This window comes from Nicotiana sylvestris, chromosome 12 (genome assembly GCF_000393655.2).
Source record: "Nicotiana sylvestris chromosome 12, ASM39365v2, whole genome shotgun sequence".
Classification (NCBI taxonomy): Eukaryota; Viridiplantae; Streptophyta; class Magnoliopsida; order Solanales; family Solanaceae; genus Nicotiana; species Nicotiana sylvestris.
In genome coordinates this window covers 129,555,137-129,574,558 of record NC_091068.1, presented here as the reverse complement: position 1 = coordinate 129,574,558, position 19,422 = coordinate 129,555,137, and positions in this window count along the sequence as shown.

Genomic DNA, 19,422 nt, shown 5'->3' with positions numbered 1-19,422 from the left:
CTCTTGTGGTTTCCTCATAGCAGTACAAAGTCAATTGGACACAGCTGGAAATGAAGTGACTGACGGCACTGTTTTTGCCGCACTGCACTACACTGTCAGCCCACTCATTCTCTAACCAAACAAAGTACTCACATTATTTCAAGTGATGTGATCAAGATGTACCCAATGAGCTTTATACAAAAACATCACTGGAAGGTTTTTGTTTCTTATTCAAGCCTCTTGAAAAGAACAGAGAAATCAATCCTCACAAGCTTGAAGAATAAGGTTGAACGCTACTACGGACCAGTTCCTAAAAGATAGATCGTTGTTGTCCTAGTTGAGTTGTAACCTTGTTATTGTACCTAGTGTATCTCCTAAACTGCTTATCTAGAAGCATTTTGATTAGGAATCCTCTTGTAAATCCGTAAATTCATTGAGTTTATGTTGTGACTAGATTTAGTCATAAGGAAAAGTCTTTGTAATTGCAAAATTACAAAGTGGCTTGTGGTGATATCATCACAAGTTAGAAAAAGGCTTTGTAACTAGGATAGTCACAAAGTGGCTTGTAGTAAAGGTACCACAAGTTATTTGAGTAAATCCTTTGCAATAGAAATTATTGTAAAGTGGTTTGTAATAGGTAAGATTACAAGTTAGTGAAGTTAAAAGCCTACAGGTGTAGGTCGTGGTTTTTGATCCCCTTGTGTGGGATTTTTTCACGTAAAAATACCCTGCCTTATTTACTCACTGCTTTATTAAGTACTCTCAGCAGAATCTTGTAGAGGACCAGGTACTCTACGATTTGGTGGACCCATACAAACTAACAATTGGTATTAGAGCGGGTTCCTCCTATCAGGCTAACACCTAGGAAAGATCCTCATGGCGGCTCCACTAAATTTTGAAGAAGGTCAATCCATATACCGACCCCCGAAGTTTGATGGAAAATGCTATTGGTGGTGGAAAGCTAGAATGCATGATTTCATCATAGCTGAGGATTATGAGCTATGAGATATCATTTGCGATGGTCCTTTTGTTTAAGTCAAGGTACTAGATGAATTTACATTTTCAATAGAAAAAACCAGCAAAGAATACACTGAAGCAGATAACAAAGCGGTGGAGAAGAATTTTCGTGCCAAGAAAATTTTAGTATATGGATTGGGACCTTAAGAGTACGACAGAATCTCTACCTGCGACACTGCAAAGGAAGTATGGGAGGCTTTGAAAATAGCTCATGAGGGAACTACACAAGTAAAACAAGATAAACCTAATACTGGTGATAGTTCCATGATAGCAGTTAAAGGCGAGGAGATTGGATATGACTCAACGTTTGCTTTGATGGATCAATGAGATTATGATGATGAAGATAATGGTAACGAAGAGGTAAACTTCAGGGATGTTCATAGAAATCTGAAATCTTATTCTCCAAAACAACTCATGTGTTTAGCTGATGTTTTAATTACTGCCTTTTGTAGTTTTGTGGAGGATAGGGATTCCTTGATCTTAGAACTAGAAAAATCTGAACATACTACAGAAGACTTAGTGGCCGCAGTTACTGATCAAAAGAAAACCATTGAAATTCTTAGAAAAGAAAAGAGTGATCTATTGGCAGAAATTACAGACAATGGGAAACAATAGTAAAGCCATGGACTAAGTCAAAACCTAAAAGCTCTAAAAGAGGAGAGGAGATAGTTAGTGAGGAATACCTTAGGCTTGAAGATGAGGTGAAAGCTATGAGAAGTAGGATGTGTGCTGAAATTGAGAAAAACGAGCTCCTCCAAGCCAATCTAGAAAAAGTAATGAATGATCTTGAGAGATCCCTAAAGTGGGCCTGGTCCTCAAAATCTACCACTGCCTTGCTTACTAATGATAGTGAAGAAAGGTAGGGACCAGGGTTCCAAAGGGAGAAAACTCCTTACAACCCTCACACTAAGAGCGTCACTGTATCTGATAACTGGCCTCGTACCCAATGTGGGAACACTGGGCGCTTCAAGGAAGGTGTCCAGGCCAAGAATCAATCAGTTCAGAAAGACAAAGTGGCTGCTGAAACTGTAACCACAAAATAGGGACCAGGTTCTACTCACAAAAAATGCACATTATCTGCATGGAATAAGAGAGCCCTTATTCATCCTCTTGCTTAATACAAGGGACCCAAACTTATTTGGGTTCCTAAAACTAACTCCTAATCTCTTGTGCAGGGGATAGTGAAAGAAAACGGTCAACAATGGTTCATGGATAGTGGATGTTCGAAACACATGACTGGGAACACCACAGACTTTCTTTCACTAAAAGCCCTGCAAGGAGGGAGTGTATCCTTTGGCAACGGTAAAAAGGGGTACATTCTTGGAGTTGGAAAAGTTGGGAAGTCACTCACTCATTCTATTGAAAATATGTACTATATCAATGGACTTAAGTACAGTCTCCTGAGTGTTTCTCAAATTTGTGATAAAGGAAACAAGGTGGAATTCTTGTCCAAAATATGTACAGTTACTGACCTTGTGACCGGTGAAATAGTTCTGGTGGCTAAAATATACAAGAACATCTATGTTGCTAATTTTGAATCTTTACAGAATGGTGATCTGAGTCGTCTGAAGGCAGTTGACGGTGATGCTGAACTATGGCACAGAAGACTGGGCCATGCAAGTTTTTCCCTTCAGAACAAACTAATTCAGAAGGACCTGGTCCATAGTCTGCCTATGTCACAATTCAAGATTCAAAAATTCTGTGATGCCTGTGCTAGAGGAAAACATGTAAAGTCCTCATTTAAGTCAAAAAGAGATGTGAGCACCTCAAAGCCTCTTGATCTCCTGCATATGGATCTGTGTGGACCTATGAGGGCGCAAAGTAGAGGAGGAAAGAGATACATTTTCGTAATCGTGGATGACTACTCCAGATTCACGTGGACTCTGTTTCTCAGAACAAAAGATGAAATTGTTGAAGTATTTGTGGCCTTTGTGAAGAAAATCCAGGTGAAGATAGAGTCTAGAGTTGTATGCATTAGATCAAATCATGGGACAGAATTTGACAATGTCAAATTTGATGAATTCTGCAATGAAAATGGCATCACTCACAACTTCTCAGCTCCCACAACTCCCCAGCAAAATGGAGTAGTAGAAAGGAAGAACAAAACTCTGGAAGAAACGGCAAGACCAATGCTGATTGACAATGAACTTGCAAAGAACTTTTGGGCTAAAGCTATCAACACTGCATGCTCTACTTAGTGAACAGGTGCATGATCAGATCACTTCTGAACAAGACCCCGTATGAATTGTTGAATGGAAAAAAACCCAAGTCGATTCACCTAAGAACATTTGGATGCAAATAATATATTCTCAACAATGGAAATGATCAACTTGGTAAGTTCGATGCCAAAAGTGACGAAGGAATATTTCTTGGTTACTCCTCTCAAAGCAAGGCTTACAAGATATATAACAAGCGGACTCAATGTGTTGATGAAAGTGTCCATGTTATTTTTTATGAATCTCATCCATCATTTGAGAAGAGTGCTGAGGAAGATCAAGATGGAGAACCCTTACTTGTTCCTGGTGAAGCCATTAACATGACAAACGGAAAAGCAAATATGATGAGTCAAGTGAAGGAGCCAAATAAAGAAAATGCTATCTCATCATCAACAGAACCAAACACTTCAATTACAACCACTGAAGCTGAAGAAAGAGTGGTTGATGCAGTTTAGGGAACTCCACTGGCACCTGGGAGAAGGATAGAGGAAAATCAGCCAAACATACCTTCCTCCTCTCATAATGAACCTCAGACGTCCAACTAGAGACATCAAAGCTCTCACCTTATAGACAACATAATCACTCCTCTAGATTCCGGAGTTCAAACAGGTCAAAAGCCAGAAATTCACTTGCCTTCTCAGCCTTTCTCTCCTAGATAGAACCCAAAAACATTAAGGAAGCCTTGAAAGATGCAGACTGGATTATAGCCATACAAACTGAGCTGCATCAGTTTGAGAGAAACAATGTGTGACACCTGGTACCCAGACCCCCAGATATAACCATTATAGGAACCAGGTGGGTATTCAGAAACAAGCTCGATGAACATGGAATTACTATAAGGAACAAGACCAGGCTAGTGGTCCAAGGCTACAATCATGAGGAAGGGATTGATAATGATGAAACATTTGCTCCAGTGGCTCGTATGGAAGCCATCAAAATTCTAATCGCATTTGCTTCATATGGAATTCACCTTGTTCCAAATGGATATCAAAAGTGCATTTTTGAATGGACTCCTTAAGGAAGAAGTCTATGTGAAGCAACCCCCAGGATTTGAATGTCATGAGCACCCTGAATATGTGTTCAAATTGGACAAAGCTCTGCACGGACTAAAGTAGGCTCCTCGAGCTTGGTATGAAATATTGTCAAAATTCCTCTTAGAAAATGGTTTTAAGAGAGGGAAAATTGACAATACTCTTTTCTTAAAAAAATGAGGAAGGAACCTGCTCATTGTTCAGGTTTATGTTGATGATATTATTTTTGGAGCAACAGCTGACTCTGTGTGTGAAGAATTTGCAAAACTTATGGGAAGCGAATTTGAAATGAGCATGATGGGGGAATTAAATTTCTTCCTGGTTCTTCAAGTAAAACAGTCCCCAAAGGGTACTTGATAAGTTAGGATTTTAACATGTTTTATGCCCCTACTTGCCTATGCTTTGATCATATATTGTTACAAAATAGTCTTAAAAAGCTCACAAGTTGTGCTTGATTGCAGGTTCGATCGACAAAGTGACAAATGTCAAAGATCGACTCAAAAAAAGGAGTGAAACCTGCACAAGTATCAAAAATCAAGAAATCTAAGGAAAGAAGGCCCAGTGCGGACCGCACAAAGTTGAATGCGGCCGCACTAGGTGGTTCAGAGAGTTGGTAAATCAGGCCAGAAGAAGCGCGACCGTGGTACACATCTCGCGGTCCGCGGTGAAGGCTCCGCGGCTGCACTACTCATTTGTGTGGTCCGCGGTCATGAGATTCAGAGAGATGAAAGTTTTTAAAGCTAATGCCATGCGGTCTGCGGTCATGATTTCGCGGACCGCACCATCTCCCTCCGCGACCACGGTCCATTCTACACGTGAGGCACCATCTCCCTCAGCGGCTACGGTCCATTCTACGCGGGCCGTGAAGTCTAAGTTCAGAGAAGCAAAAGTTAAAGTCAAAGAGCCCAGTGCGGTCGCGGTTTATTTAGTGCGGCCCGCACTAACCCCGCAGGGGCATTTTTATCCAATTTTTCCAGCCTAGTATAAATAGAACATTTTGCCATTTTTTAGGTTATCAGATATATCATAGTTGAGCTGCGCTCGTGGGAACATCATTTGTAGCCATTTTTGGCATCTTAGCTTCAAATTAACAATAGATTCTTTGTATTTACATTAGTATTTAATTAATATGCCTTGTTCTTCATCTATTTCTTTATTTTCTTCTTCAAGCATGAGTAGCTAAACCCATTAGCTAGGGTTGTGGCTCAACCCTAGTGTGGGTAATTGATGGGTGTTGCCATCTAATGTTAGATTGACTATGGGTGTTTGCTATTTGGGTTGATTTTATGTTTTAATCTAGAATTGGTGGTTGCAAACACTGATTCAAGCTTTGTGGGTTTAACTCTTCTTGAGAAAGAGAGTCTATGACCCCAAAATTGACCCAACAAGGAATTGGGATGGACTCATGAGAAATGATAGTCCCAATTAACGGGTTAAACCTCGAAATAGTAATTACCCTACTTGTACCCTAGTTGCTTGGTCTAATCTGCCTAACCATTTGGTCTCTCGAGAGTCAATTAGGCAAAATTACGCTCTCTACCAAGAGGTGTGAGAGTGGATAAAATTGTGCAACGGTTATAGCATAAGCCCCAATTATGTCAGCCAAACCTTGGTAACATCTACCCGTCAATTAACCACCTAGGTAGTGTCATGACCCTAGTGCCTTTCTTCTCATTAGATACAACTTAGCAATATTCTCGTAGCATAATTTAGTGTTAATCAATAGTTTTATAAAAAAATAGTTATAATTCGAAAACCCAAAAATGTTTGAAGTGACATTAGGAGTACAAACACATCTCTAGGCAAGACAGACAATCCAACTCCACTACTAGCTCCTTGAGGAAATCGATCCTGACCCTCATATCGGGTAAATTGCGACCGGCTCTTCCTACCTTAATGTAGCGTCGAGTTGGCAGTGATCACTTTTTGGCGCCGTTGCCGGGGAGCTTACGGTGTTGACTATATGTTTATTTAGTTTTGTGTTTTGCTTATCTTTCCTTCTTGTTTACTAATTCTGTTTGTGTCGATCAATCAGGTACAAATGGCTCTTAATGCAAATGACCCTCTCGGCAATGTGATAGCGGGGGAGGAGATAGAGGATCTAGAACAAGATGAGGTCTTACCTCAAGTTCCATGGAGAGGCCGAAATGCCAATGTAAATGCAAATGAAACCAACAATATTCCAGACCCTCCTCTGCCACTGCTGAGAGTGGCTCCCAGAGTTTTACCAAATCAAGGATACGCCAGTGCTATTGTTCCTCCCCGAATTCGGGCGGGGAACTTTCAAATCACAAATGTTGTGTTGACCTTGCTCGAGCAAAGAGGGTATTTCACTGGTGCCTCCGATCAAAATGCCTACAAGCACTTGAAGGGGTTCGTGGATACATGTTGGGGTAGCAAGCAGACAAACGTGTCCGAGGATGCGTTAAGATTGAGGCTTTTCCCGTTCTCTCTTCGGGGTAAAGTATTGGATTGGTTAGAAAGGCTCCCCAATCATTCTATTACAACATGGAATGAATTAGCGGACAAATTTATTGCCAAGTTCTTTTCTCCAAGTCATATGGCGTCTCTTCGGGATGAAATTCTAGCCTTCAAGAAAGAGCCAACGGAACCTTTGCACGAGATATGGGAAAGATATAGAACAATGGTGAAAGAGTGCCCTAATAACAACATGACTAAGGCTATGATTCAACAAACATTTTATCGGGGCATCAATACCACGAATCAATGCATTGTGAACCAATTGGCCGAAGGGAACTTTATGAAACTTTCTTACCAAGAGGCATGTGATGTACTTGATGAAATGGCCAACACCTCTTCGGCATGGCAAAGCCGAGCAAATGTGCCCCGAGGTGACCCCACGGTCATCTATTTGCACAAGGAATTGCATGATCATGGCCAAGCTATTGCCGAGCTTACAACAACTATGAATCAATTGACAAGGGTGCAATTGCAACAAGTCCAAAACCCGCGCCAAGTAATGCAATGGAAGGTGTTTCTATGTTGAAAAGGAGGCAAAGAGGGCAACAACCCCAAGGTAATTGTGAACAATATGACAACAACAATGATGGTGGTGGTTATTCAAATGAGTGCTACTTCGAATCAATAATGGCGTCCTCAAGGAAATTGGGGCAATCAACAACAAGGCGGAGGTAATTGGAATAACAACAATCAAAAACAAGGTGGTGGAAATTGGAATAATAACAACCAAAACAACAATTGGGGTAATCAAAGCAACGAAGGGAATTGGAATGGTAATAACAATAATTGGGGCAACAACAACAAACAAGGCGGATGTAACAACAATGGAAACTAAGGCAACATGGGGATGGGTTTTCAAAGGCCCCCAATGTATCAACAACCGAGCAATCCACCCCCTTTCCCCTCTCAAGGTCCTAGTTCTTCCGGAGGTGATATGAGAAGAATTGAAAGCATGTTCGAGCAAATGATGAAAAAGAACCAAGATTCCGATGCCCAATTGGCTTCTCATAATACATCTATCTAGAACTTGGAGGTGCAATTAGGCCAAATCTCTCAAGCATAGAATACTCGTCCCAAAGGTGCTCTACCAAGTGATACGGTAGTGAACCCGAAGGGTGGGAATAATAATCATATGATGGCGGTTACAACAAGAAGTGGGAGAAGCGGTGATGTGAATGCCTCAAAGCAAAAACAAGTTGTGGATGAAGATGTTGAGTTGTGGGATGATGATGTACCTTTGATTGTTGATGATGTGGTTAATCAAAATGTGAACAATGATGTGCAAATTGATATTGATGATGAAACCGAGGTAGAGACTCAAGATATCGTGAACCCGTCTAGGGAACACGTGATTGACATGCCCGAGCCGGTTTTACCAAAGGCCAAGGCACCTTTGCCTAGGCCACCTCCACCTTATCCTCAACGGTTAGCAAAGCAAAAGAGTGACAATCAATTCAGAAAGTTCATTGACATGATGTAGAGCCTCACAATCAATGTGCCTTTGGTGGAGGCACTTGAGCAAATGCCGGGGTATGCTAAGTTCATGAAAGATTTGGTAACAAAGAAGAGGTCGATGGAGTGTGAAACAATTAACATAAATCATCAAGTGAGTGCCATAGTGCATTCAATGGCACCCAAGCTTGAGGATCCCGGAGCTTTTACTATCCCTTGTACTATTGGAAGTGCGGATTTTGTGAAGGCCCTTTGTGACTTGGGGGATAGCATAAATTTGATGCCGTACTCGGTCTTCAAGACTTTGGGAATTGGAAAACCTCGAACTACCTCAATGAGACTTCAAATGGCGGATCGATCGATGAAGCGACCTTTGGGCATAATTGATGATGTACTTGTCCGGGTGAATAAGTTTATATTGCCGGCCGACTTTGTCATACTGGATTGTGAGGTGGACTTTGAAGTGCCGATTATTCTTGGTAGACCTTTCCTGGCTACGGGGAAGGCATTGGTTGATGTTGAAGCAGGTGAGTTGACTTTCCGAGTGGGGGATGAGAAGGTGGTATTCCATGTTTGCAAATCAATGAGACAACCCAATAGCACAGAGGTGTGTTCATTTGTGGACATTGTCACAACTATGATAGTGGATGACACAAGTTCCATGATCCATGTTGAAGATCCCCTTGAGGTCGTGCTTCTTAATATGGATGTCAATGATGATGCTAGTAGAGTGGAGTGCGTGAATGCATTGCATGGTATGGGTTAATATTCATATGAGCCTAGGAGGCTATCTTTGGATCTTGAAAACCGCAAAACTCTACCAACAAAGCCATCGATTGAGGAGCCACCGGTGTTGGAGTTGAAGCCACTTCCTCCACACCTCAGGTATGAATTCTTGGGTTCAAATTCTACTTTACCTATTATTATTTCTTCTTGCCTTACTAACATGCAGGTTGAGGACACCTTGGTGGTTCTTCAAAAGCGGAAAAGGGCAATCGGATGGGCTCTAGCTAATATTCGGGGAATAAGCCCCGCATTTTGCATGCACAAAATCATCTTGGAGGAGGATGCAAAGCCTTCCTTGGAGCATCAAAGAAGACTAAATGAGGCGATGCAAGAGGTGGTGAAGAAAGAGGTTATCAAGTGGCTAGATGCTGGGGTGGTTTATCCTATTTCTGACAGTTCGTGGACTTCTCCGGTGCAATGTGTGCCGAAGAAGGGTGGTATGACAGTGGTGACCAATGACAACAATGAGCTCATTCCTACTAGAACGGTCACCGGGTGGAGAGTTTGTATGGATTACCGAATGCTGAATAAGGTGACTAGAAAAGATCATTTCCCATTGCCATTCCTTGACCAAATGCTTGATCGTCTTGCGGGCCGGGCTTTCTATGCCTTTTGGATGGTTATTCGGGGTACAATCAAATTCTAATTGGCCCAGAGGACCAAGAGAAGACCATATTTACATGTCCTTATGGCACATTCACCTTCTCTAGAATGCCATTTGGATCGTGTAATGCTCCGACGACCTTCCAACGTTGCATGATGGCTATTTTCACCGACACAGTGGAGGATATCTTGGAGGTCTTCATGGATGACTTCAGCGTGGTTGGGGTTTCTTTTGAGGAGTGCTTGGTAAACTTGGATAGAGTGTTGAGCCGATGTGAAGACACCAACCTTGTTCTCAATTGGGAAAAGTGCCATTTTATGGTAGAAGAAGGTATAGTGTTGGGTCACAAGATCTCGAAGAGAGGAATTGAAGTTGATAAGGCCAAGATTGAGGTTATTTCGAGGCTCCCTCCCCCTACTCCTCTCAAAGGGGTGAGGAGTTTCCTTTGGCACGTGGGTTTTTATCGGAGGTTCATAAAGGATTTTTCTAAAGTGGTATACCCTTTGTGCAAGTTGCTCGAGAAAGATGCAAAGTTCTTGTTCGATGAGAGTTGTATGAAAGCATTTGAGCTACTCAAGCTCAAGTTGACTTCTACCCCCATCATCACCGCACCAAATTGGAGCTTACCTTTCAAGATCATGTGTGATGCTAGTGACGTTGCGGTTGGGGCTGTTTTGGGCCAAAGAATCAACAAGATGTTTCATCCGGTGTACTACGCAAAAAAGACCATGAATGAGGCTCAAAGAAATTATACGGTCACCGAGAAAGAATTATTGGCTATTATGTTTGCTATGGGAAAGTTTCGACCTTACCTTATGGGGGCCAAAGTTATAGTGCACACCGATCATGCCGCCCTTAGGTATTTGATGACCAAGAAAGACTCCAAGGCGAGATTGATGAGATGGGTGTTACTTCTTCAAGAGTTTGATCTAGAAATTATTGACCGAAAAGGTAGTGAGAATCAAATGGCGGACCACTTGTCCCATTTGGAGGAGGAGGAGAGGCCTTGTGACGGCCTTGAGATCAATGATTCATTTCCCGATGAACAACTCATTGCGGTGTCAATGAAGTATATGCCATAGTTTGCTGATGTTGCCAATTACCTTGTGACCGGAATAATCCCGTGTGAGCTCTCTTCTAACCAAAGGAAGAAGCTCAAGCGGGATAGTTTGGATTTCTATTGGGATGAGCCATACTTGTTCAAGATTTGCACGGATGGTGTGATTCGTAAATGTGTCCCAGAGGAAGAACAATTGAGTATCCTAGAGGCTTGCCATTCTTCACTCTATGGTGGCCACCATGGTAGGGTGAGGACCGCCTCTAAGGTTCTTACTTGTGGATTCTATTGGCCCACCTTGTTCAAAGATGCAGGTGATTTGGTGAAGATATGTGATGAGTGCTAAAGAGCGGGCGGTATTTCAAAAAGGGATGAGATGCCCCTCAATACGATTCTTGAAGTGGATATCTTTGATGTTTGGGGCATCGATTTCATGGGTCCACTTGTTAGCTCTTGTGGGAATACTTACATTCTCGTGGCGGTTGATTATGTCTCAAAGTGGGTTGAAGCCGTGGCTTTGCCTAATAATGAAGCCCGGAGTGTTGTTGTGTTTCTTAAAAAGAACATCTTCACCAAGTTTGGCACTCCTCGTGCTATCATTAGTGATGGGGGGTCTCACTTTTGCAACAAGGCTTTCGACACGTTGCTTTCTAAGTACGATGTCAATCATAAGGTTTCGACCCCCTATCATCCTCAAGCTAGTGGCCAAGTGGAAGTCTCCAACGGAGAAACTAAGAGTATCTTGTCTAAAACTATCAATGCTAATAGAACCGATTGGTCGAAAAAGTTGGATGACGCTCTTTGGGCTTATCGTACGGCTTACAAAACTCCGATTGGTATGTCTCTGTATCGGTTGATGTTTGGGAAAGCTTGCCATCTTCTGGTGGAATTAGAACACAAGGCCATGTGGGCCTTGAGGAAGTTGAACTTAGAATGGGATGTTGTGGCAAATCTTCGGGTTGAACAACTTAATGAGCTCGATGAGTTTAGATGCCATGCCTACTCCAGCTCATCCTTGTACAAGGACAAAATGAAGTACCTTCACGACAAATATGCTCGGGGTACGGAGTTTAAGGTTGGAGATATGGTTCTCTTGTTCAATTCCCGGTTACGTCTGTTTCCGGGTAAGCTCAAGTCAAAGTGGAGTGGGCCTTTTGAAGTTGTGTTCGTGACCCCATTTGGTGCTTTTGATCTAAGGAACAAGAATGGTGAAGTATTCAGAGTCAATGGACATCGGGTCAAGCATTATCTTGGGAAATTTGATGATAGCCACGTGGTTGCACTTCTCCATCTAAAGTGATGTGCTGGTAACATGCATTGTGCCACGACGTTAAATCAGGCGCTGCTTGGGAGGCAACCCATGTCTTTTTATTTTTGTTGTTTTCTGTGTTTTCTTGGTAGTGTAGGTTTGATTTTTGAGCTAATTGATTGTGAGATGTTGCAGGGATTTAGTTGATGCTGTGCAAAGTAGTTTGAAAAAAGTTGAATAGTCTCTGAAGATTGCCAATGCTGCCGCATTGCACTTTGTGCGGTCCGCACTGGTGATGGTCAAAAGTGGTTCTCTCTGAAGTTTGCCACCGCGGCCGCATTCCATTTAGTGTGGTCCGTGGTGGACCTCCGCAGCCGCGGTCTGGTTTGTGTGGACCGCGGAGGTTGCCTACTCAAGCTTCATTTGAACAAACCTAGCGCGGTCCGCGATCGGTTTTGTGCGGCCCGCGCTGGTAGGTAAGACTGGATCCCACATCATGTTCTATAAATAGAGCTCAGGGGTCACCATTTACACTTTTCGAAATTTTAACACTCAGAGACCTAAAAGCTACTGTTCATACCCTCTTGTGATTGTAATTCTTGCTTAGACTGACTAATTGCATTTCATCTTCACATCTGGTAGTATTTCACTCGTTCCTTGTTCGTTTAATTGATTAATTTTGTTTTTATTTTATTACAATTAGCCTGTAACTTCTTTTTCGTCCTGTTTTCTCTATTTTTGTTAGCTTAGGTTGGTTTAAGTATTAGTTCTGGGGTGCTTAATTTGCATAATGACTAGGTAATTTGAGTAGGGACAAAGTAAGTGAAACTTGAACAAAATTGCAAAAAAATTGGAAACCCTAACTTAGTGCCTATGCAATATACTTTCTGCGGCCCGCGGTCGCCTTTGTGCGGTCCGCAGTGCCCTGGCACGGTCCGCAGTGCCATTTTGCGCGGATCGCGGTGCCCAAGTGACTGAAATTGAACCTATGCCCAGCGCGACCGCATTGCACTTTATGCGGTCCGCGCTGGCCCACCACGGCCGCGATGCTTTTTTGTACGGGCAGCGGTGGTTAGATTCAAAGAGGTGGTGTTATAGACCTCACCTCAGTGTGGACTGTGGTTGCTTTTATGCGGTCTGCGGTGCCCCCAATGCGGCCGCACTACTTTTTGTGTGGGCCGCGGTGGGGAGAAATAGAGAGATGTTATCCAGGGCCTTGTCCCAATGCGGATCGCGGTCGCCTTTGCGCGGTCCGCGGTGCCCCTAATGCGGCCGCACTCCTGTTTGTGCGGGCCGAGGTGCCATGTTCTGCAACTGTTTCTGCAATATTTAATCTGTTGTCTGCAATTCAATTTCAACTCTTGTTTCACTGCATGTGCTGATATTAACTATGTTAGATGTGTATGCTTGCAGATAATGGTCAAACAACGAGGTAGAGGTGCCAAACAACCCGACCGAGGTAATTCCTCCCGGAGAGGGAAGCAACAGATGGTAAAACTTACTCCCCGGGCTAGAAAAAACATAAAGTACATGAGGAAAGCAATCAAAGCGGCTGATAAAGCCCTTGACAAATCGGGGAGTGAGTACGAGCCCTCCCGGGAGATCTCTTCAGATTCAGTCCATCTATACATCCCGTATCCGTAGAACGCCATACATAGAGACACTCCCCCATCTTCCCCTGATGCTCGAGCCTCAATCAACATTTCTTCTGGATCGTCTGAGGTCTCAGCGACAGGTAGTGGGGATGAATACTCTACCTCTCCTACAGCGTCAATATCTGGAGAGGGTGCTAGAGGTGATGGGGGAGATGGAGAGTTACCAGGGGGTGGTGTGCCTCAGGTTGGGGGTGTTGACCGGACTAGAAATCCCGATGTTTGTGAAGATAGATTCGTCAGCTAGGTGGCGTTCCACAAGTTTAGAAAATGGTGGCCGACATGAAAGTTGATTCTCGAAAGGAGTTTCATTGACAAAGACCTTCTACCTCTACACCCTAATGTACATAGACAGTTTCGAGCTCGAGTGGGTTGGGAGTTCTTTAAAAATAATTGTGTGAAGGCGAATGAGCATATGGTCAAGGAGTTTTATAGCAATGTGGCCCACATCTTGAAGGGCACTAAGGTGACCAAAGGTCGAAACAAAAATGTGGTATTTACCGGGAAGGCACTAAATGAATACCTGGGGTTCAATGAAGAAGATGAGTCCCTTTACAATGAAAAGTTGGCAATGGGCGAGGAGGTTCGTCCGTGGTTAGCTTCATACCTGGCAATCCCGGGTACGGTTCCAAAGTGGTTGCAAGTAGGGGCCAAAATACTTCGGAGAACCTTTAACTTTGAGGCTAGAGGGTGGTTGACTTTTGTTTGCAGTCGGCTCGACCTCACTACCTATGATCAGACTATTCCACTTGCCCGGGCTGTTCTTGTTGCTTCTATTATGGCAGGATATCCTATCAACATAGGCAATGTGATGTCCCACGTCATTTATGCAGTGGGGGTTGAGCATGACCGGAATTACCCTTTTCCCAGCACCCTCACTATGTATTTCCGGGACTTGGAGGTGGAGAAGAGACCTTTTGACATCAAGGTCAAACCTGTGGCTCCGTTTTCATGGTACAGTTTGAAGGGGTCAGACAACCCCAAGGACAAAAATTACAAGCCACCTGCTTCTGCCCCAACCGGCCTGTCTGAAGAGCCAGTTGCGGTAGAGCCCTCCACTGAGCCTACCTCCACAGTTGCTGACATGCCTCCCGAACCTTCCACTACTGCTGGTCCCTCTACTTCAGCTAGCCCGGGAATTCCATCTTACCGGGCCCATCCTATCACCGCCCACCAGTTTAGCCAGGCACTTCATAGCTTGAATAACTGGATGGCGACTGCGTCATCCAAGTTGTCCACCTTGTCTTCTACCATTGCAGCTCAGTCGGCACCACAGCCAGTGCAGGTGCCCCAGTCTATCGAGGATTCACTTAAGGTGATTCTTGCCAATCAGCAAAAGATCCTTGATTCTCAGGCTGCCTTGGCTAAGGCAGTGGATTCTCATAGCAATGCCCTAAAGGAGCTTGCTAGGGAGCACAAGAAGCTGCGCAAAACACGGGCTTCCAAGGAGTCTGTGAAGGCGCTGAGGGAGGATATTGACAAACTGAAGGCAAACCAGCTACCTTAGACTTGCTATTCGAGGATCCAGCCCCAGCAGCAGCACCAGTAGCAGAGCCACAGCAGGATTAGACACAGTAGCTTCCAAAGAAGAAGAGGACGCGCCCTAGTGCAGATGAGGCGATCATCCAGTTGGCGGACCCACCGGAGGCTTCCTCCAGTCAGCCACAGGATGTTCCTGATATTCATCCCGTACAGGTCCAGGCCCCAGTCCCAGCAGCTGAGCAGTAGAAGACTGGGAACCAGTTTGAGGTTCCCGTACATTCAGAGGACCTGGGGACTGTCACACCTCCTTTTTCCGCACCCGCGAGGGCGCAAGGGAGTTTTTTCCAATTAAAGGACAATCGAAACGGGATTGGTTTATTAATTTCAGAGTCGCCACTTGGGAGATTTAGGGTGTCCCAAGTCACCAATTTTAATCCCGAATCGAGGAAAAGAATGACTCTATATTACAGTCTGCGTACCAGAAATCCGGATAAGGAATTCTGTTAACCCGGGAGAAGGTGTTAGGCATTCCCGAGTTCCGTGGTTCTAGCACGGTCGCTCAACTGTTATATTCGGCTTATTTATCTGATTTTTAATACAATTATGAACCATGTGCAAATTTTATCTTTTTACCGCTTTATTATTATTATTTTAAAGAATGTGAACATCGCCTAAAACATGTCTTTGGACTGCGTCACATGAAATGCACCCTTAATCCGGAACATATTTTATTTGACGTTTTGGTATTTGGATTTGGGTCGCATGAAATGCACACCCAAGTTTAAGAAAGTAGATTATTAAACACGCGCCTAAAGAGACTATCGTGTTATTATTTTGGGAAGGCCACGAAATTCGCTAAGCGGCCCTCCTGAATTCTAAGTAAATTTAAAACAAGTATTTACTGAGGGCCCCGTAATTTATATTTTTTATTCGACGAGGCTCATCTCATTTATTATTAAAAGGAATTTACAACGTCGTGGAAATGCATCTCGGGCCACGCCATAATCAATATACCCGCGATTAGTGACACATTTCGATTTCGTTGAGATTTGGATTTGGGTCACATAAATGTGCACCCGAATTTAGGGAGATAACATTATTAAAGGCGCGCCTAAAGCAACTAGCGCATTATTATTTTTGGGGTAGGGCCGTGAGATTTGTTAAACGACCCGTCCCGGAATCTAAATATTTCATACATATATTTTGTGAGGGCCTCGCAATCTGTACATTTTTATTTGGCGAAGCTAGTCTCGTTTTCTATTTATTTATTTATTTTTTCCTCTTTTTTTTTTAGAAAAAGGCCAAGACTAAAATAACTACGTTTTTCGCTATTTCACGAGATCATGGGTTATAAATTGAACTCATTTGATGAAGCGGTTTTTTTTTCTGCGGAATTAAAATTGCTACTAAAATTTTAACATTACTACCACATGTATAAACAACTATTAAGACAAACTAAGCAATTAACACCTTTCAGAATAGGAAATCCGATATTCAACAAATCCGATACACAAACAGTGCACAGGAAATCCATATCATTTCATTCCATTTAAGCAAATATAACAAGTTTGGAAATGTGTATGCACCTGTTTGAAGCAAGAACAACGACCAAACTGTCCCGACAACTATCAGAAACCTCTCCAATGACGGAACGACGGAACCTCGACGTCAAGCTCAACGTACCGGACCTCGACGAACCAAAGTCGACCTCGACGGAAAACAGAACGCTCGGCCAAGCAGGCTCGCAGCAAACCACAGCTGCTCGCGAAAGATGAAACAACGTCGACAACAGTAAGGTCGACGCGAAGGGGGCTGCTGACGGGTGTTGGAACGGCGTCGACGCGAGGAGGATGAAGCAGAAAAAGGGGTCATTTGGGAGCGAGGAAGGAGCAGCTGTGCGTTGCTTGGAAGCGCAGCAACGACTGCTTGTTGGACTAACAATGGCGGAAGTGCTGGGTTTTCGACAGCTGCGTGGGGGTGGTGTTCGGACGATCGAGCTGGGTCAGTGGTGGTGGGTCGTTGATGCTGCAGCTGTTCCGGCGAGGGAGCAACAACAGCTGCTTCGTGATAGCAGCGGACGCGGGGGTCGTTTGACTTGAAGAAGTCGGAAATGGTGGTTTTACGTGAGGGTTTTGGAGTAGGGTAGTGTACGCCGATGGAGGGAAGGGTGGTTTGTCGATGGTGGTTGAAGGGTCGTTTGGTGTTTTACCGGATGGGTTTTGCCTGAGGTGGTTCAAGCGTGGGGGGAGGGGGGGCTGGCTCCTAGGGCTTTCTCTTCTTCTTCTTTTTGAAGAAGAAGATGAACAGTGCTCGAAAAAAAATTTCCCCTTTTTTTTCTTTTTTCTGACCAAAAGTCCCCTCCTTTCAAAGTTTGTCCGTGTATTTGTATAGTCTTTGCCCAGAAAAATGAGCCCCACGCGTGGTGGGGTTCAAGGCATATGTCCCCCACGCGTGGTGGACTCGGTTTATTATGGGCTAGGTCCGAAAATTAGGCCTAAAACCGGGTAGTTTGAACCCGAATATTATTCTTTTGCCCGGACCCGAGAAATAGGAACACGTTGCTTAACTAGTCCTATGTAAGCAAAATAACTACCAAAAATAAGACTAGTATTTAAACAAAACTATATCTTTTTTAAATATTTTTCAAGATTTAAAATAGCTACAAAATATTAATAAAACTATTTTTTTTGTAATTTTCGTTTTTATATAAAGATAAAATATAAAGTAATACTTTTGCATTTTTTCCAAATTAAAATGACTACAAAACCTTAATAGAATTATATTTTTTTTGTAATTTTCGAAATTATATAAAGTAAAAAATAAAGTGCAATTTTTTACTTTTTCAAGTTTATGAGGGATACATAAACTAATATTTATATATATTTTTTGTAATTTTTCTTTTGCGAGAAAACTAAAGTAAAGTCAAAATAGCTATATTAGTCCTAAATTAAGTATTTAAGCTTAAGAACGTAAAATTCCCGGGGAGGGTCAAAAATCACGTGCTTACAGCTACAAAATATGCTTTCAAAGTTTGCTTAACTAGTCCTATGTAAGCAAAATAACTACCAAAAATAAGACTAGTATTTAAACAAAACTATATCTTTTTTAAATATTTTTTCAAGATTTAAAATAGCTACAAAATATTAATAAAACTATTTTTTTTGTAATTTTCGTTTTTATATAAAGATAAAATATAAAGTAATACTTTTGCATTTTTTCCAAATTAAAATGACTACAAAACCTTAATAGAATTATATTTTTTTTGTAATTTTCGAAATTATATAAAGTAAAAAATAAAGTGCAATTTTTGATTTTTCAAGTTTATGAGGGATACATAAACTAAAATTTATATATATTTTTTGTAATTTTTCTTTTGCGAGAAAAATAAAGTAAAAATAGTCAAAATAGCTATATTAGTCCTAAATTAAGTATTTAAGCTTAAGAACGTAAAATTCCCGGGGAGGGTCAAAAATCACGTGCTTACAGCTGCCCCTCTTTGACTGGAAACACGAAGAGTTTTCCGACAAAGAACGACTAGACGTGTTTTTGACCCGACCATTACTTGGACGGACTACACTAAGGAAAGGGAGGGAATGTGACCGAGCCCTGGCATCTGAGCTGCCTACATATCCTTGGTTATACAGGAATCAGGCCACGTGTAGTTCGGAAATGAGAGAGATGGTAGAGGGTACCGATGTGAGGAGCCGATCGAGGTGCCGTTCCGTTGAGGTTCCGGTCCGCGGTCCTGTCATTACAACAAAAATGAAAACTGAAAAAAGACTAACTAAGCCTATCAGCTACTAGTTACAGGGATTCCTATCTGTAAGTCTTCTGAAACTTAGTCTTGAGTCTTGAATGGTGCTTCATACCGACTTCAGATTTGAACCTTGATACTGCTAGTTGTAGGTGCTAGTTCTTTGAGCGGACCACATCTGTTCTCCACTTCCGTACTTTGGGTTCTTTTCCCCTCTTGTTTTCTTGTTGTCTTTTTTGACCAGCCTTTTGTGAATGCTGGGGATTTTATTGCTTCCTGCTGGAGATTCCTGTTGTATTCCTCTGCTTCACTGATTCTAAGTGTGCTCCTTCCTCATATGAGCGGGCTTTTGACTTCAATACTTCAATTGTATTCCCTTATTCTCCAGATGGGTGCCTGATTTCTATTTCTTTTATCCTTGTTCTCCAGGTGGACGCCTGATTTCTTCTTTTCTTTATCCTTATTCTCCAGGTGGACGCCTGATTTCTTCCTTCCTTCGTCCTTATTCTCCAGGTGGACGCCTGATTACTTCTTTTCTTTGTCCTTGTTCTCCAGGTGGACGCCTGATTTCTATTTTTCTCTGTCCTTGTTCTCCAGGTGGACGCCTGATTTCTTCTTTTCTTTGTCCTTGTTCTCCAGGTGGACGCCTGATTACTTCTTTT